A 25,029-nucleotide genomic window follows, 5' to 3' on the forward strand; every position below is an offset into this window, starting at 1 on the left:
CCCTTTTAAGCAAAGCCCAGCCTCAGATTAATTAACGGCGGCACTGGCACACACTTGCATTCAAGTGGTTCCTTCAGATTCAATCTCAAATTAATTAATAATACCCCCTATTGCACTTGAATTTCATGTGTCTCATCGCTCACAATCATTTAGTTTGCCTTCTCCGGAAAAAACATTTACTCTTTGGCTCTCAATATACTTGTACAAATGTACTTCCACCCTTCCAACAAGAGGAAAGGAAGCCACCTATCAGCTCATGAGAAGCCTCCAGGTAAAGATCTCATCTATCAAAATCACACCTTGATTAACAGGAAGCTGACAGACTGGAATCGGCAAGTCAGCTGGCTGTTTTTCTGTGCTCCACTTTTCAGAGAAAATCTCACAGCATATCACACACATACATAATATATACAAGAAGAACTGATATTAGAGAGAGAATCATAGAAGTCGATTCAAGACAAATCCGAAGGTTAGTGCCTCTATCAGATACCTCTGGTGAGCCAACTCACATCACTCAGCCTTACCTTTCATTTCAGATCTTTGTGGATAACTCACCTCACACTGAAAGTGTCTGGCCTCAAGCAAGCGCTGGGACTTCTCCAACATTCCAGACCCAAAAGGTTTTATCAAGCACTCACACGTGGGAATAGTTATCAACTCCCAGCAAGCCTCAACTAAAGAGACACAGGAGCCAATGGGGACAGGAGTGAATCCTCAGGTAGACTGTGGGGACAGAGCCCCAGAGAGCAGTTTCCAGGCTCTCAGCCTCATGTGGAGGGGTGCTGGCTCGGGTAGTGGATGGCCGTCAGCTGTGGCTGGTTGGCCATCAGCTGTAACCATTGAGCCATTGGCCACTAATATAACTGCCGTGGCTACGGAGGAGAGTCGAGGAGAGTCGAGGAGAGTCGGTCAGTTGGCAGCAAAGTGGACAGCAAGTCGTACGTTGTGTGAACCCAGCCTCCAGTGAGACCATAGAGGTCTGACTTCCCTGCCTATCGCTCCGTGGGTGTTCCTTTTTGGCCTCACCATATCCTGCATTCTTATGTGGGGAGCGGGAGCAGAGACCCCGCAGGCCGCCCCGCACAACATAGACCATTCTGAAGGGCATCTGAAGCACTCGTCAAAATGCTCCAGGCAGAACCAAGGCCCAGTTTCCCTCAGTGTTGACCTCATTAATGTGCCCCTTTCCTTCTTCCCTTGCTCTCCCTGCCCCTCACCTCTGTTCTTGGGCAGTGCCTCCCAAACTACCTGCATCAAGTCTTTGTCTCAGGTTAAGTAGCTTTAGAGATTATACCAGCTAAGAGCTAGGAAGATCAAATGTCCCAGTTTGCCTGGAACTGAGGGATTTCCCAGGATATGGAACTTGTAGTGCTAAAACAGGGAAATTCCCCGACAAACCAGGATGAATTCACACTAGTAAGACAATAAAATGGATGAGATACCAGAAAAGATGTTGAAAACAGGAAAGGGTGTAAAGAGGAGGGTATAGTGTCTCTCCATTGTATATACTATAAGCCTCACTATATCAGGGAATGTCTGCCATGCTGCAGTTGGCTCTTCCTATCCCCACTATTATTAAATATTATGTGGATGGAGATAGTCACCAATTTAATAAGACAAGAAAAAACACAAAATGTATAAATAATGGTAATAAAGAAGCAATGCCTAGAAATCTAGCAAACACTCTGGAAAGCAACCTAGAAAATCCAAACACAGCAACTAAAAAAAAAAGTGAAAATAATAGAATTCACTAATTTAGCCAGTTAGAAGAACAACATTTAAAAACATAAGCACTTTCTTATTTACCAGTAATAAGCAGTTAAAAATTATAATTTTAAAAAATTCTATTCACTATAGAAAGAAAAATTATAAAATGTCTAAGAATACACTTGAAAAGAAACAAAGAAATATATGAGAGTTATATGGATAAAACTATAAAAATTTATTCTGGAATATAAAAGGTGGCCTGAATTAAGAAAGAGACATTTCATGCCCCTGGATGAGAAGGCTCACAGTTATAAAGATGTTATTTCCTTCCAAAATTAATCCATAAATTCTCAATAAAAGCCCATTCAAAATCCCAATATGATTATTTAATGAAATCTGACAGGATGATTATAAAATCCTCTAAATTAGAAAATGTTCAAGGATAGTAAAATAATGTTTTAAAAATAAGACTACGTGGTGCGGATGGTTGGCTCAGTTGGTTAGAGCACAGTGCTCATAACACCCAGGTCGCTGGTTCAGTGAGCTGCGCCCTCCACAATTAGATTGAAAAAAAAAAAAAAAGAAAACTTGACTTTTTTTTTCAGGAAAAGCACACTGTTACCCAATATTGCCCAATAAAAATTTAAATAATAATAATAATAATAAGACTACATGAGACTTGATCTACCAGATATCAAAAGATTTTTAAGGTATGTCACTGGAACCCTATTATGACACAAATAGACAGAGAGAGATAAAAGAGACTAGGAATTTTAAGAGACTCATTATGAGTCAGAATACATTCAGATAAACTTGTTGGGTGACCACTTCATAAGATATATATATATATATATATATATATATACATATATATTATACATATATTATATATATAAATATATATATAATCATTATGTTGCACACCTGAAACTAATATAATAATGTTTGTCAACTGTAATTGAAAAAAATGTTTAATATATTTAAGAAAACAAAAGAAATTTTAAAGAAACTCACTGATACTTTGGCAGATATAAAAAAATTCTTGGCAAATATATGGTGATGGAAGGAGAACTGACTCTGGGTGGTGAACACACAATGGGATTTATAGATGATGTAATACAGAATTGTACACCAGAAATCTATGTAATTTTACTAACAATTGTCACCCCAATAAAATAAATAATTAATTAATTAATTTAAAAAAATTCTTGGCTGCTTATTATTATACATCTAGAAGCTGCTCAAATACTCCATATATATTCTGTTATTCAATCCTCAGTAGGATATTATGACCCCTATTTTACAGATGTAGAAACTGAGGTTCAAAAGACTAAGCTATTTGATTGAGGTCATACACTGCAATTGGAAGAACCTTGTGTGAATCAAGAAATATCTATCAGTTAAGTGTTCTTTTCACTTCTCCGTTTGATGACATTACAATTGACTGAAGAAAAAACAAAAGAAGAAGAAAGACAGGGCTGGGGGGGTAGGAATTTAGAAGCTCAACTAATTCTTTGAGAAGCAGAAATACTGTGCCAAGAGATATCCTGATCTGACTTCTAAGAGAAACTAATCATCATCAATGGAATAAAAAATACTATAACATCAAAAAAAAAAAAAGAATACATTCAGATAAAAATAGTATTTAAAACCAATAGGGGAAGAAGGATCATTCAAAGAATGTTTTGGGGACAATTGGGAACTTGTTCAGAAAATATTTAAGTTGGAACCCTATATGACACAAATACTTATAAAGATCTAGTCATAAGCACAAAAAGAAAGAGACATTTTCTATCCTCATAGAGCTAACAGGTGAGAAAACAAATATTAAATCAAAGAACCACACAGATATATAAAAATTATTGGTGTGGCAAGGCCTACTAAAAAGTGCTACTTTCTACTGTGAGATTTCATAAGAGTAGAAATTGGTTTAGGAAAGTCAGGAAAGGTTTCAGAGGAACTGATTGAACTGAGTCCTGAGATCTCAAAGGAGAATAAAGATTTGCTCCACTAAGAGTTGGAAAGCAACCTGCCTAGCAAAAGACCTGACTGGTAGACGGGAGAATGTGTGCAGCATTCAGGAAATAGAGGTGAGCCAGTATGGCTGGAACTTAGAAAAGAGGAGGAATCAGGTTCCTAAATGAGCCTGGAAATGCAGGCAGAAGCCAGATCATGCCTTGGAGGTCACACTAAACATTCCCGTCCCCATCCTAAAAGCAATGGTGATCCACTGAGAGTTTTAGCCAGGGGAGTGACAAGAGGAGATTGTGCTTTTGAAATGGAGGAAAAACTGAGGGTTGCTAGATGGGCAGGGGGGTGGGGACAAGGGGAAGGTGAGAGGTTTTGGGAACGTACAGAGGGATAGTGGATGGGGGGAGGGGGGTTCACACAGTGTGAGGGATATAAATGATAAATGTCTAAGTTTTGCTTTGTCTTGTGCACCTGAAACTAATTAATAAAAAAAAAAAAAGATGAGGAAATAGAAAATGAAAAAAAAAAAAAAAAACAATGGTTAGAAGGATGCCCAAGGACTTTAGTGAGAACTTCAATAGAGAGATAGCAAGCATAAAAAAGGACAAAAAAAAAAAAAAAAAAAAGAAAAGATCAACTCTGGCTGCAATGTAGAAAAATGGATAGGCTGACAGGCTATAGAGAGTCAGGGGATGACAGGATATGGGCAGTAGCAGCAGTCCATACGAAAGATATTAATAGCTTGGCCTACTTGATGGTAGCAATGAAAATACAAAGAGATGGACTAATTAAAGACATTTAAGAGGTAAAATGAACATGAGTTGATAGTGGATTGGATACTGAGAGTGAGAGAAAAGGAGGTATACCAGTAGAGAATGTGTGGATGGTTATATCGTTCACTGAGATAAATAAAGAGCACAGGACCAGTTTGGCACTGGGGAAATCACAAATTCAGGTTTGGACACGTAGAGTTGGAGGCATCTTGAGATATACAACTGAAGCTATCAAGTAGGCCACGTAGAACCTTAGGGAAAATATCCACATTTCACTCTTTCAGCAGAATAGGAAATAGAGGAATATTCACAGCTTTTAGAAATAAACCACACCGCTTTGCTGACTTAACCCAACTGAAGTTGAGTTCTCACTCATGGAGCAATCCAAAGCAGGCTGTGAGCCATTCTCATCTATGTGCTATGCAAGGACTCAGGGTTTTTCTTCCTGTGGCCTGTTCCTTCCCTAGGGCCTCTGAGGCCTCTGCATTCAGGGAAAAGCGGAAAGAGAAGGTGGAAACCACACAGCTGCACCACCTTCACCAGGGAGTGACACACATCATGCCTTACACATCATGTCGCACCATGTTCTACTGGTGAGAATACAGTCCTGGCTGAGCGGCTGCTTCCCAGTGTAGTGCTGCCAGACAAAACACAGGACACTTCGCTAAATTTGAATTTGGGGGGGGAAAGAAAAAGAATCATTTTCTAGTAAAAGCATGTCCTAAATATTATATCTGAAATTCAAATTTAACTGGGAGTCTTGTGCTTTGTGGTTGTGTGTTTGTTATGTTTACTTTCTTGCTAAATCTGGCAACGCTATCTATGGCGGGATCACACACTTTGATGGACAGTCAGTCCCTTCTGACACAGGATACAAATGACATAGAGCAGACTTCCCCCGTGTTTCCTGTACAGGTTGGAGGGAAGGGGGAGGGATAGAGTAACTTGTTCTTCAGTTCAAGAGACCAAGAAAGAGGAGACGTACAAGAGGATGAATGAGGAGCACTCTTGACAGACCTTGAAGCAAAAATCACAATTTCATGTATTAGGTTGGTGGAAAAGTAATTGCAGTCTTTGCAATTATTTTTAACCTTTAAACCACAATAATTTTTGCACCAACCTAATAATTTTTCCACTTAGTCAATGAGCATGTATTGAGCACTACTGTGTTCTGAGTGCCATGCTAGGGGCTGAGGATACTGAGTTACTGCAATCCATGTCCTAAGATGCTCACAGTCCTGGGGTAATTGGGGGTGGCGGGGGGGGGGGGGTGCATAAATAAGCAAATGAAGGAGTACTTAAGTCAAAACGGTGGAAATCCCAAAGGTTTCCCAGGGAGATGGTGGCTGCGCTGAGCCTCACAAGGGGGACAAGTAGGAATCCACCAAATGAAAGTGTGCAGATTGTTACATCCAACTGTGGATCCGTAAGTGGTACAGGACATACCCTCCCACTGGAAATAACTAGAAAACTGGACAAAATATATGAAACAATTAACAGCAGGCAGAGCAGGACTGTAATCTCTGAGAGAAAGGGAAATAAACAAGGTGAGCCTTCCCCCTATAATTGTCCTGGTTTTCTGCCTAGAGGAAATTTCTGGACTTTGGCACTGGGAAAGGCAGCCAAACAGAAACTGGGAGACTCACTGAGTTGAGGAGACAAGTAGAGGTGCTTGGGGAAGCTGAGGTAACTGAAATGTATGGGGCAGAGTACCAGAGAGGTGGGAGCTATGCAGAGAGAATTTTCCAGAAATCTGAAGGGAGGTCTCCTCAAGCCTTTGACTGGATACTAACCTGCACACACTTAGATAAAGCTCCAAAGAGCCAAAAGAGGACACCTGTCCAGTAGCTATTAGCTAAACAATTCCCAGAACACATTCAGGGCTGAAAGATGTTTTGAGCTCCCCACAATCAGAGTGGACAGGACTCACTGAGTACAAGGCCATTCAGAGCAACCCCAGAAGTGTCACACCTCAGTAGTAAAGGCTACTGTAGACCAGACCTAACAGCTTAAAAACAAGCCTCCAAAGGATCAGGTTGATCTGCAAGTAAGTTTACTGTCTATCAAAACAAAACTCAACATTCTGTTTAGACAGCAAAATCCAAACACCCAATGAAATGTCATTTATAATGTCAAAATCTAATTTTAAAATTAGTAGACATGCAAAGAAGCAGGAAAATGTGACTCACATCCAGGAGCAAAATTAGTCAAAAGAAACAGACTCAGAAATAACAAAGATAATGGAATTACCAAGTGTGGAAGGTGTGTGGAAAGTTGATGGAATTCCAAACCAAGAGAGTAGTTGGAAGACACAGGCTTCTGGACAACTCACCTGGAGAGCGTCCAGTTCCGTTTGGTTACACTGGTGAGAAGAGCTTATTCAGGACAGACACCCACTGTCATCAGAGGAGTTGGGTGACATGAGGCAAATGTAGTGGTAGGCTCCATCTGGAGAAATCTAGAAGAGTGACATAGGTCTTGTTGACTGACAAACTGAATGGCTGCCTTCCTTCACACTAAGGTACTTCAAAGTCCCTGGGACAAGCCAGAATCTGAGTGTTTCTACCCTAGTCACAGCTTTCTCACTTATTTCTAAAATGAACTTGGATAAAATACTTGCATTTTCAAAGAAAGGAAAGGGAGTTCAGCTTTAATTAGCACCTATTCTGTGCCAGACACTATCCTGGGCGCTCTGACATACATTATTTCACTTCCTCCTTATATTAGCCCTGATAGACAGGTACTTATCTCCTTAGACACTTAGGTTCAGAAATTAAGGAGTTTGCTTGTGGTCAGTCCTATAAGGTTCATATGAACTGAAATCTGTGAAAATTCAGTAAATCAAACTGTGATGAATGTTTTGAAGTCTTCTGTAATGCAGTCTTTGCAGTCATGCACACCTGGGCTCAAATTCCAGGTCAGCCACCTGCTAGCTGTTTGCCTTTGGAACATTCCCCAGCTCTTCAAGACTCAGGATCTACATATGTTGAGGGGGAAGAGTAAATCATTCTTTATTCTTTACTCATCTGGTCTTACAGCTCTTTACTCATAAAGTCACAAGGAAGATTAAGTGAGAAGATTAAGAATGTAAAGAACCCAGAATAGAACCAAGTACATACCAGGTGTTCAGTAAATATCTGCATACTCCGTCCTCCTCCTCTGTTAATTATTTGATCTGACCTCGCATCATGGTAGGAGGGGGAATATCAAAGTCATAACTAAATCAAATGGAAATTTTTTAAGCAAATGTGTAAGTCAGTGGTTATCAAAGTGAGGTTCCGGGACAAAGAGCATCACCATCAGCTGGAATTTGCTAGAAATGCACCTTCTGACCCCACCCCAGACCAACAGAATCAAAAACACCAGGAGTGGGACTCAGCAATCGGTGTTTTAAGGAGCCTCTCGGGTGATACTGATGAATGCTAAAGTTTCAGAACCACACGTAAAATCGTTTTTCTATTGCATTAATTTAATTCAAGTAGTGCATAGACTGTGGCTAGATCCTAATAACCAATCTAACAATTGCTTGTCCTTCTGTTTTATGGATTGTTTTCACATTAATTATTGTGCTGATTAAACCTCTCTACAAGAAAGAGTGAACCAAGTTGAACGACGATGCATTAAAAACCTTACAAAAAGACTCTAAGCTATTGATTTGAAACAGAAAGTAGAAAAGCTCTTCTTTTTTCACTATTCAAAAATCATCTTTATTTATTTAGTTGTTTAATCCTTCTTCCCTCCCCTCACCCATCCACCCTCCACTCCAAGGAGAAGTGTTTTTTTTTAATGCCATTTTAATGGCCAAGTGGAGGAAGTGAAGATTAAATTGGGAGCATCTTCCCTAATCCTAATAAGTTAGCACACAGGACGCTTCAAAAATCCAACCAATTTCACAGTGAATACTTTTTTCTTTTAGTTTAGCTATTCCTGCCCCAATCCCTTTAACTAAAACTTAGTTCCTAATTCACCTGGTCTGTTTTTCTAACTCAAAAATTTGGAAAACAATGAAGTCATTTAGATCCAGAAATCAGGTGCTTGTTCTTAGGTGCAAAACTCTTATGTGTTGAAGACCTCAAACTATTATTGAAAGCTACAAAATGAAAACTGGATGTGGGATGGGCAGCTCAACCAAATTACGCAGGAAATTTGGCATCTAAAGTAAATCGCACATCTGAATACTTAGACTGATTCTCAATTATATTTCAGTAGTTTTCATTTTTTCCAGTTGCTACAATACCCCTCCATATCCCTCTCCAAAGCTGTACTCCATCTTTGTTTGCAAATGATTTCAATTGTTTTCTATTTTCTTAATTTTTTCTTTTATCTCTGCTGTTTTTCTTTCCTTCCTCATTTCATGATTTTTTTTTTCTTACAAGGCATTCACGCGGCGTCTGATGCTTCAACAAATACAGGGAATTTTCTTCCTGTCCTTGAAGCGACAGCTTGTCTTTCCCCTCAAGTGTCTTTGTTGCAATGCCTGATAAACTGTTTATTTTTCCTAACAGCTTTCCTTTTTTGCCTGAAAAACAAACATTAACCAAAAAAGTCCTTGTTTTGCTAAATTGTTTACTGTCTTTGTGATCCCTGGTGCTAGAGCGCCCCCTGCTGAGTAAATGAGAATTAGCCGATCATAGGCCTTTGGTTTGGCTCAAAATGAAAGAAATGGATTTGGGTGGCCATTTTCTCATGCTAGGTACAGTCAACCGGTATAATATTCTTGATATAGTGCCTCCCCTAACTATCTTGCAGAAGTCACTGTACATTATTTAATAGTACAATAAAACTGTATTTTCCAACCGTCTACCAAATAGTTAGCAAAATGCCCCACACAGAATAGATGTTCAATAAATACTTATAAATTGTAGATAATATTGTGTGAAAGCATTTATAAAACTGTATTTTAATTGTTTATTCCTTTCAATAACTGTAAGGAAAAAAAACTGAAGGAAAAAAAAGTATATATTTCACCACTGGACCCTAGCACTTAGCTAGGTTTGCATAAATAGGTTTTCAAAATATATTTGAAGAATTAATACTGATAATGTGATTCTAAATATATAATAGGCATCATTTTTGGCACCTAAGAACTGTTCTCAGTATTCGACAAACACTTTCTCTAATCCTTAAAACCTGCCCATTTTACAGATGTGGAAACAAGCTGTGAGGTTAAATATCTTGCCCAGGATCATGAACCCAGGAATCATCCAAATCAGTCTGAGTTTGAAACCCATGCCCCTTCTACTATACCAGCTACCTTTCATAAATCTGAAGCCAAGACTAGAATTAGAAATTATTACCCTTAAGGCACCTAGTGCAACTCTCCAACCCCCATCACACACATACATCTACTTTCCCTCCCAATAAATATAGTGACACACCCACACACAAGTTTACAAACACACAGTTGCCAACAAGTGCAGTGGAGCCTTTCTCTGAACCAGCTAAGGATACAGAACCTGTGACCATATATGGCAGTCTATTTCCCCCATTACAGAGAGCCTAGTTGATTCCACAGGAGTTTCTTACAATAAACTGAGGCCAGTTTTCTACAGTTGTCATAGCTTTCATCTATAATTCCCAATTCTTCTTCTGAGACACTATGAGGTTTAATTACTTTTCCACCTGTGAGCCCTTCAAATATAGGAAATGTGTTACCATATCCCCCTAAACATTCAAAATACTGCTCACTCCCCAAAAAATGTAAACCAGAAAATCTGATTTTGTGTGTAACTTGTTATGAACTGAATGTTTGTGTCCCCCTACAATTCATATGCTGAACCCAGGACCCCCAATGTGGTGGTATTTGGAGGTGGGGCCTTTAGGAGGTATGGTTTACATGCGATCATATGGATGGGTCCTCATGATGAGATCAATGCCCTTACAAGAAGAGATCGAAGAGCTCTCTCAATCATGCCCCCTTCCCATCATGTGAGACTATAGCCAGAAATCAGCATCTAGAAGCCAGAAGGAGGGGTTCTCACCAGACCCTGAACATACTAGCACGCTGATCTCAGACTTCCCAGCCCCCACAACTGGGAGAAATAAATTCTTGTTGTTTAAGCAATCTAGTCTGTGACGTTTTGTTATGAAGTGTTCTGATTCTGCATGGCACCTTTTATCTTGCCATAGTCCATAGTATATTCTATACAGATTTTAGAGTACTACTTACATTTTCAAGTGAGCTAACTGGATGTCCTTATTCTATAGCTGATTTACTGAAGCCAATATATATATATATTCTTCACAAAGGCAAATGCCACACAGTTTTTGGAAAAAGCTACTCATCAACTGCTCACTTACCATCTCAACTAACTCAAAATCTTCATTTTCAGCGTTTCTCGGTTACTACAACACATTCGTAGCACCTGGTTTCTCAGAAACATTTTCAGCAGTAGTGTGGAACATTTTTCTGCTAGTGGCCCATAAGCAAGGTGAGCAATGCATGCACCGACAGGGATTACAAACCCACTGTGGTACATTGAAAACAATGGCCACAGACTCTTTCCTTTCTTGTACCTATACCCTCCCGTTTTTCCCCGAAAATATCTAGCCGGTCAGTCAGCAGTAATGCATCTTTTAGTGCAAAAATTAATATAAGACCTGGTCTTATTTTACTATAATAGAAGACTGGATATAATGTAATATAATATAATATAATATAATATAATATAATATAATATAATATAATATAATATAATATAATATAATATAATATAATATAATATAATATAATATAATATAATACTGGGTCTTATATTAGTTTTTGCTCCAAAAAACGTATTAGAGCTGATGGTCAGGCTAGGTCTTATTTTGGGGTAAACACGGCAGCAATGCGACATTATAGCTCCTTCCATCAAAACGTAGAGTCTTTTTCTTCACTTCTGGGTTGGCCCTGAGGTATTCTTTGACAGAAGTGATATTGTACGAGGTCATAACCTATGCCTCAAGAGGCCTTGCATACTTCTGCTTTTGCTCTTGGAGCCCTGAGCTGCCATGTGAATGAGCCCAAAGTAGCATGCTGAAGTCCAAGTAATCGCATGGAGAAAGGTCTCAGTCATCTGAGCCACCCAAGTTGAACCCATTATAAGCCAGTCAACCCAGCCAGACAACCACCTGACCAGAGTTACGTAAGTGAACCCAGCCAAGGTCAACCAAACCCAGCCTAGAACAGATCTTCCCAGCTGAGTCCAGCCCAAGCTGAAGAGTAACCTCCAGAATCATAAGCTAAATAGCTATGATGCTACGTGAAGCTGCAACATCTCCTACAGTGTGTTGTAGCCATAAACAATTAACTTGGATATAATCAAGTCTTTAGAGCTAACTTTCGGTTTACAGGAAATATATGGGATAGAGGAACGAGCTAACTTCCATTTTGGAATGAGGCAGGTATACATAAATACACACACATATGCACATTCTACACACACACCAATTTACACTCTTACTTTTTAATGTTTCAAGTTAGAGAACACCATGAGAATTTTTGGTGGCCCTTTTCCCAGCACTCCTTACCTGTTCCTAAAACCTAAGTTAGTCTTTAAAAAAACAACAAAATCAAACCAGTGTCCCAGCACTGTTTACAGTGTTCCGTAAACAGAAGACATGAAGTTGCATTTCAGGGATCCTGAAGAATGTTGAAGTCTAGCCACTTTAGACTCTGTAATGAAGATGTATCTATATGTGGTCTCTGAATTGATCACTTCTCAGTTAAATCTTTTTTAAGACCACTTTAAGTGTCTATGAAGCCCACCAGTCGTGTCTATGACTCACACAGAGTCAGAGAAAACCATCAGACTGACCATTTTTCATCTCAGTATTTTTATTCTCATTGACATAATCAAGAATTTATTATCAACTTCTGCAAGACGCAGGTAATAAATCAGCCTTAGGGGTTTGAACTAGAAATAGATAAATACGACAGGAGTTTGGGTTCATCTGGTATCAGGAATGGTTTGGAGTTTTAAAATTCTTTTTAACTAATATTATACATTTTAAAAACCCAAAAGCCTTCTTAAGGCTTTTCTCCTTCATTTCTAAACTCAAGTGTATTATCAGTGCATTACACCGTAAAACACTGACATTCTCTTTATAGGAGTTGTTTCAAGGCTCATATGATTTTGAGGCTAAAATTTTTTAAAATTTTTTCTCCCAGCCCCTCACAGAGTACCAGAATTTATAAACTATACTCTTGACTGGAACATCAGATTCTTAAAAGTTTTTGTCCAAATTTAATATTCACATGATGGAAAGATTTCCAGATGAGTGAAATAAGTTCTTCATGTCTCTTCTATGTCCTTGATTGTACCGTATTGGACAAAGAGAATGAAATGGTTTCTTTATGAAGCGGCAGTTGGTACAACCTTGCAACCCTCTCAGCAATCGAATGGAACGAGATAACCTGGAGGATTCCATAGTAAGGAAAGAAAAGGCACAGTGTGAGTGCAAGGTGCTACCAAGCTCCTCACAAAGCCTTTTTCAAATCATTTCCTCCCATTATTAAGGCATCCCCAGAAAGCAGGTGGGGGGTTGTTAATGGCACAGCTGGAAAAATCTAGTAATGTGAGTTCGGGCAAGTGTCTTCAACTCCCTGCCCTCCATGGCCTCCTCTGAAAAATGATAGGCTACTCTTCTCCTGGCACTTCCTCAATAGCACCAGGTTCCTGGATAAGTTATTATTATTGCATAATAAAGCACTCCAAAGTTAAAAGTGTAAAACAACAATCATTATGTTTTGCTCACAGATTCTGTGGGTCAGGAATTCAGGCAGAGCTTGACTGGGCAATTCGCACTGGGGGTCATTCAAGAGGTTGCAGTCAGAGGTTGGCTGAGGCTGCAGATTATCTGAAGGTTCAAATGAATGAGACAGCGAGATGGTTCATTCACACGGCTGGCAGCTGACACTAACCATTGGTTGGGAGCTCAGCTAGGGCTGTTGATCGGAGAGCCTACACATGGCAGCCTCAGGGTAGTTGGACTTCTTACCAAGCAGATCAAAGCTCCAAATGCAAGTATCCCAGCAGCCAGGGTGGAAGTTGCTTGACTTTTTAAGCTCTAACCTTGGAAGTCACATAGATCACTTTTATCATATTCTATTGGTCAAAGCAGTCACAAGCTTGCCCAGAGTCAAGGGAAAGAAACCACAAGCTCTTCATGGGAAGTGTGTCAAGAATTTGCAGATGAGACTTTAAAACCACCACGGTAACCATGGATACTCCCACAGTCGTCTGTCATGTAACTGGAAGTGACCCACTAAGGCAGACACTCTTGCTGCCCCGACCCATGTCTGAGCTCACCTACAACTACAGGGGACAGTTCCTATGATTGCTGACAGTGTCCCATCTCAGAGCCCAGGTCTCACTGTTTCTCAGACTAAGGGCTTTCCCTGGGAAGTAGCTCAGCCCGCATAGGCAGCCTTCAACCAATGAGACCAACTCAGTAGACAAATACCCGACTTCCCTGTCCCTTGGCAGGACAATTCTGAGGCATATTCAGGTGGTCCCCAACATGACTGAGCCCCCGTTGGCCTTAGTGGCAGCCAGCTCATTAGCACACCTTGAATTGGCTTTCCTCCCTTCCCTCGGTAGTGCTCCCTCCCTCACTTCTCCTTCCTGGTATCACTTCCCAGCACCCAACACCAGTCCCTGAGTCTGCTTTTGGGAGGGCCCAAACTAAAGACACGTTGCATGTATTTTGGTGAGAGAAAAGTCTGAGCAGAGTTGCAACAGATAATCTCTAAGATCCTTCCCCCATCTAAATGCTTGTTACTGTTATCTGTTTCATAAACGTGGCTAACTGAGAAGATCTGGGATTACCCTGAGTTCTCAAACAAGTCAGAGGGTAAAGCCAAAATCACCCCAAAGTCAGGATGAACAACCAACGGTTCATTAGTAGATCCCACTTTCCAAACGAAATAAAGTTACACCAAAAAACAGATTTCCTCCTTAAAGCAGCCATAAAAATCAGCACTGAATGAAGGTCTAAGGTCTGAATAAAAAATTGAGACTGAAAAATAAATATACCTCAGTTAAAATCAAAACTTTTATAGGCAGCAAACTTCAGGGGATCGCAATTTCTGCAGCTAAGGGTGGGCTTTATTTTATTGATGGGTTTTGTTTTATTCTTTAACTTTTCAACTGTGCCTTCTGGAAGTATACAGTTATCCAGGCTCACGGTATGCTCTGAAATTAGCTTACCAGAAGAAATTAGCCATCCCTTGGCCCTCGAGATCTTTTATAATTAGCTATGTAACATAATGCATTCAGTGGCTATGGACAAAGCTCAGAGGAATGAGAAAATCCACTTAGAAGAGTTGCCAGAAGTTTCACTGTTTTCTCAAGCATAGCTGGATAATTCCATTTCTTGGCATAACCAAGAATGGGTCCCCAGATCTGCTAGGCCTTTCTGGCTCCCCTTATGTTGGAAATGTCTCAAGAACTACTGTTCTGTTTCTCTGGAGCCATCTCTTGATGTCCCACCTGAATGAAAGAAGTGTGGTCACAGAAATGACAGAAGTTCATCATTTGTCAAACCTTGAGTTGGAGGGGGAGTTTAACTACATATATGCCAACCACCCCCAAAGCTTCTTAAAGTCCCACAGTACACTGCCAACAAAGATAACAAAACTGCATGGGAGAGAGCAACATCGGTGTTTTCTTGAAAGAACTCCAGGGACCAAATTATGCAATTTCCACACTGGTCTATTCAGGGGCCTGGTAAACACAGAAACCACAAAGAGGGGAGAAAAGGGAAAAGAGGCTGGAGCAGGATGTCTGCTCTAATTCCATATTCACTCTACTCTGCTCTGTTTTATAACAATGTCAGCTCTACAGAATAAAACCAAATGTGGTTTCTGTGTCTTTAAGGCTCAGGCAGCCTGGGCAATGGATAGGTTGTCATGGCAACTTGTAATTCTACTGTCTACTAAATTGAAAAGCAACAATAGAAAATTCCTAGCAAATAAAGTACGATACCTCTCAGTGACAATTATCTGTGTATTACCGTCTGGCTTTGAGTGCTTGAAAATACAAACACCTAGAATCCTCTGCTGTGTTTGAATGAAGCAGGGCTATTTTTTTTTTCCTTTTCTTTTCAAACACTCTCAGACAGAAAGGAAGAAAACAAACAAACAAATAAGTTTCTGAGAGAATTTAGGTGCTAAGCCTCTTTTATGATCCCAGAAGAATGCCCCCACTGTACACACACACTGCACAAAAGAAGCTAGCAGGATTAAGGAATACAGAAATCTATAGCAACATGCAGTAGTAAGACCTCAGCTAATAAGCGTCCCACCTCAGACTTCCCTGAAAAAAGGCCTAGGACCACACTAAGCTTTGAGATATATTTGTATGCTTTACACACACACGCACACACACACACACACACACACACTCACACAAAGTTTTTTAAGATTATAACCCCAATAAAACATCAAAAAGCACTTCCATCAAACTTCCATCAATAGTCAATCAATTTAAATAATTTATTGGAAGACTGTTGGGTACTTTGTAAGACACTAGATTAGAGCTATAAAAACAAGGAAGACCCAGTCTCTGAACTCTATAAGCTCACAATTAGGGGATGGGGGAAAAGACAAACACATAAATTATATGACCAGCCTTCCCAAGTGTTATGGGCTACATTTGCTCCCCAAAAATCTGCATGTTGAAGCCCTAACCCCCAGGACCTCAGAATATAACTATATTTGGAGATGGGGTCTTTAAAGGGGTAATTAAATTACAAGGAGGTCATTTAGGGTGAGTTCTAATCTAGTTTGACTGGTGTCCTTATAAGAAGAGGAAACTTGGACACAGACACGTACAGCGGGAAGATAATGTGAAGGCACCGGGAGAAGACGGCCATCTACAAGTCAAAGAGAGAGATCTGGAACAGATACGTGTTTCCCCGAAAATAAGACCTAGCCGGACCATCAGCTCTAATGTGTCTTTTGGAGCAAAAAGTAATATAAGACCCAGTATCATATTATATTATATTTTATATTATATTATATATTATATTATATTATATTATATTATATTATATTATATTATATTATATTATATTAATTAGATCCGGTCCTATATTATATTAAAATAAAACCAGGTCTTGTATTAAGTTTTGCTCCAAAAGACACATTAGAGCTGATGGCCCGGCTAGGTCTCATTTTGGGGGAAACACGGAACTACCTCAAGACTGTCAACCCTAAGAAAGAATATACCTACCAAGCAAGACTCCTTGTGGTTAACTGGACCCAAATTCATAACCAGAGCCTAGAAGCCATTGTTTACAGAGGCCTCTCCTGCACCCTGCATCTCAGAGAAAAGCCACAGACAGAGCCACCAAGCTTCCTGCACTTCGGACCTGCCTTCTGAGCTGACCCTTATAAAGAAGCTCCTGGTATTGTGATATTTCCATCAATGGGACTGAGACCTTCCCCATCCATTCGGAACTGCGCAGTTATATCCTCATCTGCATCTTTATTGACCCATCAGAGCAGCTCCATAATGACCAATTAGAACCAAACTGTGCAAATTTGGAGTCCTCCTTTGCATGAAATTAGGCCAATCAGAAACCAGGGGCAGGTTGTTTTCTCAGTATAAGTCAGTTGCCCTTTTGTCTCCACGGAGTACACTGTTGTTGTTTTTTACCCAAGACTGCTTTTGCCGAGTTTGCAAACTGTTTCACTTGAACTGTTTCACTCAAGGCTGTTTCACTTGAATAACATTTCTCTCCTCACTGCACCCCAAATTGGGGACTCCTGTTGTCATTGGATTGGTGGCAGTGACCTTTTGTTGACATGTCAACCAACCTTGCCAATTTTGTCTCAGAACTCTAGCCTCCAGAACTGTGAGAAATAAATTTCTATTGGTTACTACCGAGTCTGTAGTATTTTGTTACAGCAGCCCTAGCAAACTAATACGCCAAGCTACATTGTTTTGCAGAAGTGGTTCTCAATCTTTTAGCTGCATCAGAGTCACAGGGAGAACTCATTCAAACACGAACTATTGAGCCCCACTCCCAGAGTCTCTGATCCAGGAGGTGTGGGGTCAAACTCCAGCATGTGCTTGTCTAACAAGTTCTCAGTTGATGGTGCTACTCGTCTGAGCACTACCCCTTGAGAATCACTGTTCTAAAAGGTACAAATTAGATAGAAGCTGCATCTAGTCCTGGCAGACTCAAGTCAGGAGGCCTTTTGCACCCTTCTTCCTGAACCTAAAGTGGAAAGAATTCCAACCTGAGCTTCACACACAGGTACAGTCACAGACGCTAAGCTGCCCACATGTGTTTGCCCCACCAAAGAATGCAATCACAAAGGCTGCATCTTGCAAAGATCCCAAACTTTAAGACAAAGTAACTCTGGCTACTCCTAAAACATGGCCAGTGAACGAGTCCTGTGTTCTAATGAATGAGAACGGCAATCCTCCCCTCACTGAGAAGTTAGGCAGGTAGATGAGGGATGGAAGTGTTCTCTCCCATCCAGTCCAAGGCACAGGACTGAGGAGAGGGGTCAGAAGCATTTCCCCCGCTTGCCCTCCCAAAAGCCAGGCTATTGGGCTCCTGCTCTAAAGTCACACTTTAGAAGTCACAAGTCTGGCCCTCCCCTGGCTGTGCTCCTCTCCTCAGTCCAAGTCTTCCCAGAACCTATATCCCCTTCTAGTTCCAGTACCTGAACTCCCTGCCCAAATGGCCCTGGGCCTGCTTCCAGGGCCTGCACACGCCTTTCTTTGGCCCTCCTTCAGCAGGTCCACACTGTCAGTACACAGCGCTAAGTCCTAGGGATGGGACAGAAGATGACTGTTGTTGGGAAAAGGGATGAACAAAGCTTGGAACTAAGATCTGGGGTGTTCATGTGTGAAAAGCTCAGGAGTGCAATGATACTGGGGTGAAAGGAGCCCTAATCTGTAGCATTTACTGATTTCCCTGGTAGCAATACTCCCTCCATGGCTAATTTCAAGATACCAATGTGAAGTCAACTGGCTCACAAAATCCCTTTTAAAAAAAATAGCCTCTCAAGCTATGCGACGAAGGCAGGAGTGGGACAAGAACAAAGGCAGGCTGGTGGCCTCCACGTGTAGTCTTGCCCTGGCCCTGCATGTATGAGAGGTAAGCCAATGTCATCACTCCTGTATCAAGCAGGATGCTGCTGTGGTCACCACTGATGGCGGCCATGAACACTGAGCTCACAAAGGAGGCCCCTTCCTTCCTCACAGTATTCCACGCAGAAGACAATATTCTTGGCTGCCTACCCAGTAGCCATTCTCCAACCCCTTGCTCTTTCTGGGAGAGCTTGCTGCTCCCTACAAAGACTGAAAAATGCAATAGACTTCCTTTCCAGGTTCCCTTGCCGCATGAGACACAATCTGGCCAATGGGAGCTGAGAGGTGAAGTCTATTGGGGCCTCCTGAGAAAGGTTTCCCCCTAATAAATAAGAGGAAGGACTCTCTTCTTCTCTGGATATAGTGCTTCTGCTGTGATGCCTGATGGTGGTGCCATCTTGCAACCATGAGAGAAAACATTACAAATATGCACAAGAAGACAAAGAAGGATCAGAAACTCCTGGGCAGTTTTTTTTTAATTAATTTTGGTAAAATACACACAACATAAAATTTACCACCTTAACCATTTCTAAGTGTACAGTTGGTTCAGTAGTGGTAAATACAATCACACTGTTGTACAACCGATTTCCAGAAGTTTTGTCATCTTGCAAAACTGAAACTCTGAAACACCTCCCCATTACCCCACCCATGACCAGGCAACCACCATTCCACTCTCTGTCTGTGAATGAGACACTCTAGGCACTTCATGTACGTGGAATCATACCGTATTTGTCCGTTTGTGACTGATTCATTTCACTTAGCACAGGGTTCATCCATGTTGTAAAACATATCAGAATTTCCTTCCTTTTTAAGGCTAAATAATGTTCCATTGTCAACCACATGTTGTGTAGCCATTCATCCATCAGTGGACACTTACGTTGCTTCCACCATTTGGCTACTGTGAACAATGCTGCTACAATGTGGATGTAGCAATCTCTTCAAGACCCTGCCTTCAATTCTTCTGGGTATGTACCCAGATGTGGAATTGTTGGATAATATGGTAATTCTATTTAAAAAATTTTAAAGAACCGCCATACTGTTTTCCACAGTAGCTGTACCATTTTACTTTCCTACCAATAGTGCACAATGGTTGCAATTTCTCCACAACACTTGTTATTTTCTTTTCTTTTTTGTGTGTGTTTTTGATAACAGCCAATCTAATGGAAGTGAGGTGGGCTCCTGGGTTCTTGATGGCATTTGGAGCCGCTAACCAGCCTGGAATTGCCCTGCCTCCAGAGGTCTTATGCAAGAAATAAGTAATAAATATCCTTAATGTTAAAATCCCTTTTAGATCTAATGTTTAGGTCTAAAACATTTTCTAATTGACGTACTGCTCTTTCTATCAGACCCCAAACAGAACAGATTGATTCTCTTCATGTCTCTTCCAATCTGTGTCGCATGCTCTCCATTACACACTATTTCCTGCACTCAGAACCTATCGCAAATTCTACCCCAGGGTCAAGTCTCATACAATGCAACTGCAAATACAAAATGTTCATAACAGCTTTATCCATAATAACCAAAAAAAAAAAGGAAACAGCCCAGATATCCATCAATACAATAAACCATGACCCATCCATACACTGGATGAATCCATACAACGGAATAGTATTCACCAATAAAAAGGAACAAAACTACTGCTACATGAATGACATAAATGCATCTCAAAAATACTACGCTGAGTGAAGAAGTCATACACAAAAGTACATACTGCAATGATTCCATTTACATGAAGTTCTAAAATAGGTTAATTGAATTATGGTGGAAAAAATCAGAACAATAGTTATTGTCTCTGAAGGGGTGGGGATTGCTTGGAAAGGGTCATAAGACATTTTTCTGGGGGTGTTGGTAATGTTCTGTATCTCATTTAGGTTTTAGGTTACACAGGGAAAGTGTATTTGCCAAAAATCAAGTGGCAAATGTACCCCAAAGATTTTTGCATTTAATTGTCTATAAATTTTACATCAAAAGAACAAATTATAAATTAATATTCAACTCTAGTAAATTATATGCAAGCTGAAAATTTTACAGGGCAGTCTACGGATGACTGAAACTTAACTCTGAAATGTTTTCTTAATTAAATTTATTGGGGTGACAATAGTTAGTAAAAGTACATAGGTTTCAAGTGTACAATTCTGTAATACATCATCTATATATCACATTGTGTGCTCACCACCCAGTCATTTCTCCTTCCATCACCATATATTTGACCCCCTTTACCATCTTCTACCATCCCCTCCTGCCTGAAATGTATTTTTTTTGAAAACCAAGATAGGTTGATAGATGGAAGGATGGATAGATATGTAGTAAACAAGTACAATAAAATGTTAATAGTAAAATATCCGTGGGAATATATCTGGATATGCACTACAAAATTCTTTCAACATTGCCAGCTAAGAATATTGAAAGTTTTCATTGTATATGAAAAAAATTTTCCTGACTTCCTTGAGGGTTGGAGTAAAATTTTTAAAATCTATGGGAAGAGATGAAAAAATGTTACACTCTTTTACATTTTTACTACGAAAATGTACATTTTTGTTAGGATCAAAAACTGGAAAAGTGCTGCTGTGCTGAAAGCTATACATAGTTGTTGCAACATTATTGACTATACTCGTGTTCCCTAAACTGTACTTTACATCCCCATGACTATTTTGTTAACAACCAATTTGTATTTCTTAATCCCTTCATCTTTTTCATCCAGCCCCCCCCAAACTCCCTCCCTTTGGCAACCATCAGTTTGTTCTCTGTATCTACGAATCTGGTGGGGTTTTTTCATTCATTTGTTTTTTTGTTTGTTTTTCAGTTTCAGCTGTACAAAACAATGTAATAGTTAGACATTTACACCCATTACAAAGTGATAACCCTTCTCCCCCAATCTACTACCCCTCTGACATCATATACAGCTGTTACAATTCCACTGACTCTATTCTCTATGCTGTACTCCACATTCTGTGGGGGGAAAAAAAGAGATATATATGTGTGTGTATATATATTGTTATATATATATATATATATATATATATATATATATATATATATACACACACACACACACATATATACATATACACACACATACACACACACATATATATATATATATACACACACACACACGCACACACACACGTATAAAATTATAGTTGACATTCAGTGTTATTCAGCTTCAGCTTCAGGTGTACACTACAGTGGTCAGCCATCTACACCGTCTCTGAAGTGGTCTGCCTAATAAGACAAGTGCCCACCTGAAACTCTACAAAATCTTTACATTATTGACTATATTCCCCAAACTGTCTTTTATATCCCTGTGCCAATCTTGTGGTTACCAACTTGTGCTTTCTAATCCCCTCACCTTCTCCCTCATCCCCACCCCCCTCCAATCTAGCAACCCTCAGTTTTCCCTCTGTATGTCTGAGACTGTTTCTGATTAGTTTGCTCATTTAATCTATTCTTTACATTCCACATAGAAGTGAGACCAACCAAATAAAAAGACAGCCTAATAAATGGGAAAAGATATTTGCCAACAATGCATTGGATAAGGGGTTAATATTTAAAATTTATAAAGATCACAGTCAGTCTTAACTGTCAGTGCAGTTCCCAGCTGAGAAAGACCTAAGTCGGGAACCACCACCTCGTGTGGCAAGTCTCTTCATCAGCCCTGAGGTGCTCGTAAGGGCCCAAGCCACACAGGCTGACCACAGGGAGAGAGACCCTCCTCCAGGGCCTGTGCTCAGTTTCCCACCTACTACTTTTCTCTTCTACTTACGGCATTTCCGAAGGAAAAACAATTCCTAATGTCTGTATAGGGCTTTATAGTTTGCAAAGAGTTTTTTATTCTTTTTTATAGAAGAAAGAGAATTTCATTTAGGAGTTAGGGGATAACATTAAACTCCTATTATGTATTGAATCCTTGATGAAGAGTTTCCCCTTTACCCATTCCTAAACAATTTCATAAGTATTAGCTCCACGTAAGAACAGATCAAAGTACTTACTAAAAACCACTCTGCCAAGCAAACCCCAAGCCCAGTGTCTCTATGATGTACAACAGTTGAGAACAGACTGGGGCCCATACGTCTGGGTTTGTAGCCCAAGCCTCCACTCAGTAGCTATGTGACCATGAGTTTACGTTACTTAAACTCTCTGAGCCTTAGTTTCCTTTATCTAGAGAACAGAATTACATCTTAGGGTTAATAGTTGTATGCTGGTAAATATTTAACAACTAGCTCTCTGGGGAGGAAAAAAGTATGTATGTATGTGTGTATGTACGTATTTATTATTTTCACTGAATGGATATACAGCACACAATTTATAAAATATCTATCATCTTTACTGTAAATTACACTACATAACCAATTAATTTTCACAGAATTCCTTTATTTTTGCCAAAGTTGCAATTGACAAACAAGTATAGTTCTGACGTGAGTGTTGACTGATATTTTAAGTACATTAAAAAATAAAAAATGAAACAATAAAAACTATGTCAGAACTGGACTTGTTTATCAATGATGTCAATAACTGCTGAATTAGGTAATAGTTTTCAAATACTGGACTATTTCTTCAATGTTCTGTGCTATTCACAATGTTTAACAGCTAGAGATATGAGACACTTTTAAGTTTAATCTGCATTATTCACATGTTGTCCATCACTTTCTTAAGTCTAGACAATCAACAAAAGAATGAATTAAGCCCTGATTCATAGTATTTGCAGCTTTTCACGGTACAAAGAATCCCACCACGGCCAAGTTTGAGCCACCAATGTGCCGTCACTTAGCAGGGAGTTGGGAAGAGAGGGGTAGGAACACACCAGTGTGAAGTATTTCCACCATACACATAAAAATGAAGGTAGTGAACCTCAAGAGCATAAATAACAGTAAAATGTAAAATAATTAAGAAGCAATGAGTTCTGAGTATGTTTTCAAATATAATTCAACTGTAAGCTTATATAATTTTTAGTAATAGTTGTGTTTCTAATAACCAGCTCCCTGAATTCCTGGAAATGTTAACAATCAGACCTCAGAAGCCCTGAGAAGCGGGCTCTGGCACACCATGGCTAGGACAGCAGTTGCTGGTAATTACTAGTCAAGATGTAATTGGTGGCCATTTTCTCCATATACACACAACTTCCAAAACAGTCTGGATTAGTGTCCTGGATTTTCATGGAACCTCATTTTGCACTAAAAAAATAATAACCCTGAGATACAGATGTTCAGTATGTGTGTGTAAGTAATGAACAACCAAACCATCAGTTTATTGCTCAAAAATATTGTCAGATAAAATAGCTTAGAAAAAAGAGCAGCCATTGTAAGGAGCAAATAGGTGATCAAGAAAGAATGAAAGTATAGGTGCTTTCCACTTTGGAAACTACCTTACTTGGGTTTAACTGAACAGGAAACAGAACAGCTATTGTAGGGGGAAAAATAGATGAAAATTTACAAGCAAAGCAACAAAGCAATAGGGGGAAAAACTGCTGGGGTTAAGGATAAGGAGAGTTCAGAGAAAAAAACAATAGAAAAGAAAAAACAGAAGAGGAAAAAGGTAATTTAGAGACTTTATAAGATCATATTCAATTCTATGGACACCAGTAAGAAAATGAAGGGAAAAAATTTAGGAACACCATATTCACCTCAGGTGTTTTGTATTTGAGTTTTCTTTTTTTAAACATCGATCTTACCCTCTTCAATAATTAATATTAAAATGTAAGGGAAATGCTAATTTTGAGAACCTGGGCAAAAAGGAAAAAAGCATACACTGGAAAAAAGGATCCTCCAAAAAAAAAAATCCAACCTTTACTATAAAGGACTTGACCAAGAACTGCTATATCTTCCCCATCCCATTTGCCAGAAGTCAGCAAGAGGTTATAGTACTTTGTGTTCACGACAAACATCAGATCAGAGAATCCTAATGGACCTCCCACCCCCACCAAAACATAGAACAGTTAACTCCAGAGTTCAAATTCAAGAGAAAGCGGCAACTGAAAGAGGTGATGGTGGCAAACATTCTACGAATGGGTTTTTGATTTCTCTTCTTCCCAGGGATGGGTGGAGAGTGCCCATTAGGGTCTATGATTAGTGATTAACCACTGGAGCCCCTCATGGAGTTCTGTGGGGAACATGCCGCCCCTGAAAGCATTCTGGACAGGTTCTGAGCTTCCTTCAAGCTTATGGTTCCTACACCCATTCGATCCAAATTGCTGTTCTAAGTGGACCTGATAATCTGGTATCTGAAAATCACCCCAGAACAACCGATTTTCACATTGTGAAGAGCAACTCTGACATGGCCACAGGACACAAGCCATAGTTCTTCCTAAACTTTTAGACAGACTAAGAATTAAGCAATGTAATACATTTTAACAGGCCCAACTGAGTGTACAAACTAAAACCAGATCTGTGAATTGGCTGTCTTACTCACATGCATCATTTCCAACATTCGGAAGGAATTTAATCTATTTTGTTTTCCATCAAGCACATATTTATTTTGAGCTATTT

The 25,029-nt window shown here is 39.7% G+C and overlaps 1 protein-coding gene across 12 annotated transcripts in view; it reads right to left on the minus strand.

The window, feature by feature from the left end:
* NR1D2 (nuclear receptor subfamily 1 group D member 2) overlaps positions 1-25,029 on the minus strand; it is a 120,086-nt gene that overhangs the window by 63,769 nt on the left and 31,288 nt on the right. For 7 of the 12 annotated variants that reach the window (XR_012489648.1, XR_012489642.1, XR_012489643.1 and 4 more), the window contains exon 8: positions 6,784-6,909. The exons of the other annotated variants lie outside the window; for them this stretch is intronic. The gene's annotated coding sequence lies outside the window, so the exon portion shown is untranslated. The remainder of the gene's footprint in view (positions 1-6,783; positions 6,910-25,029) is intronic. 12 annotated transcript variants of the gene reach the window in all.

Source organism: Rhinolophus sinicus, linkage group LG10, assembly GCF_036562045.2.
Source record: "Rhinolophus sinicus isolate RSC01 linkage group LG10, ASM3656204v1, whole genome shotgun sequence".
NCBI lineage: Eukaryota > Metazoa > Chordata > Mammalia > Chiroptera > Rhinolophidae > Rhinolophus > Rhinolophus sinicus.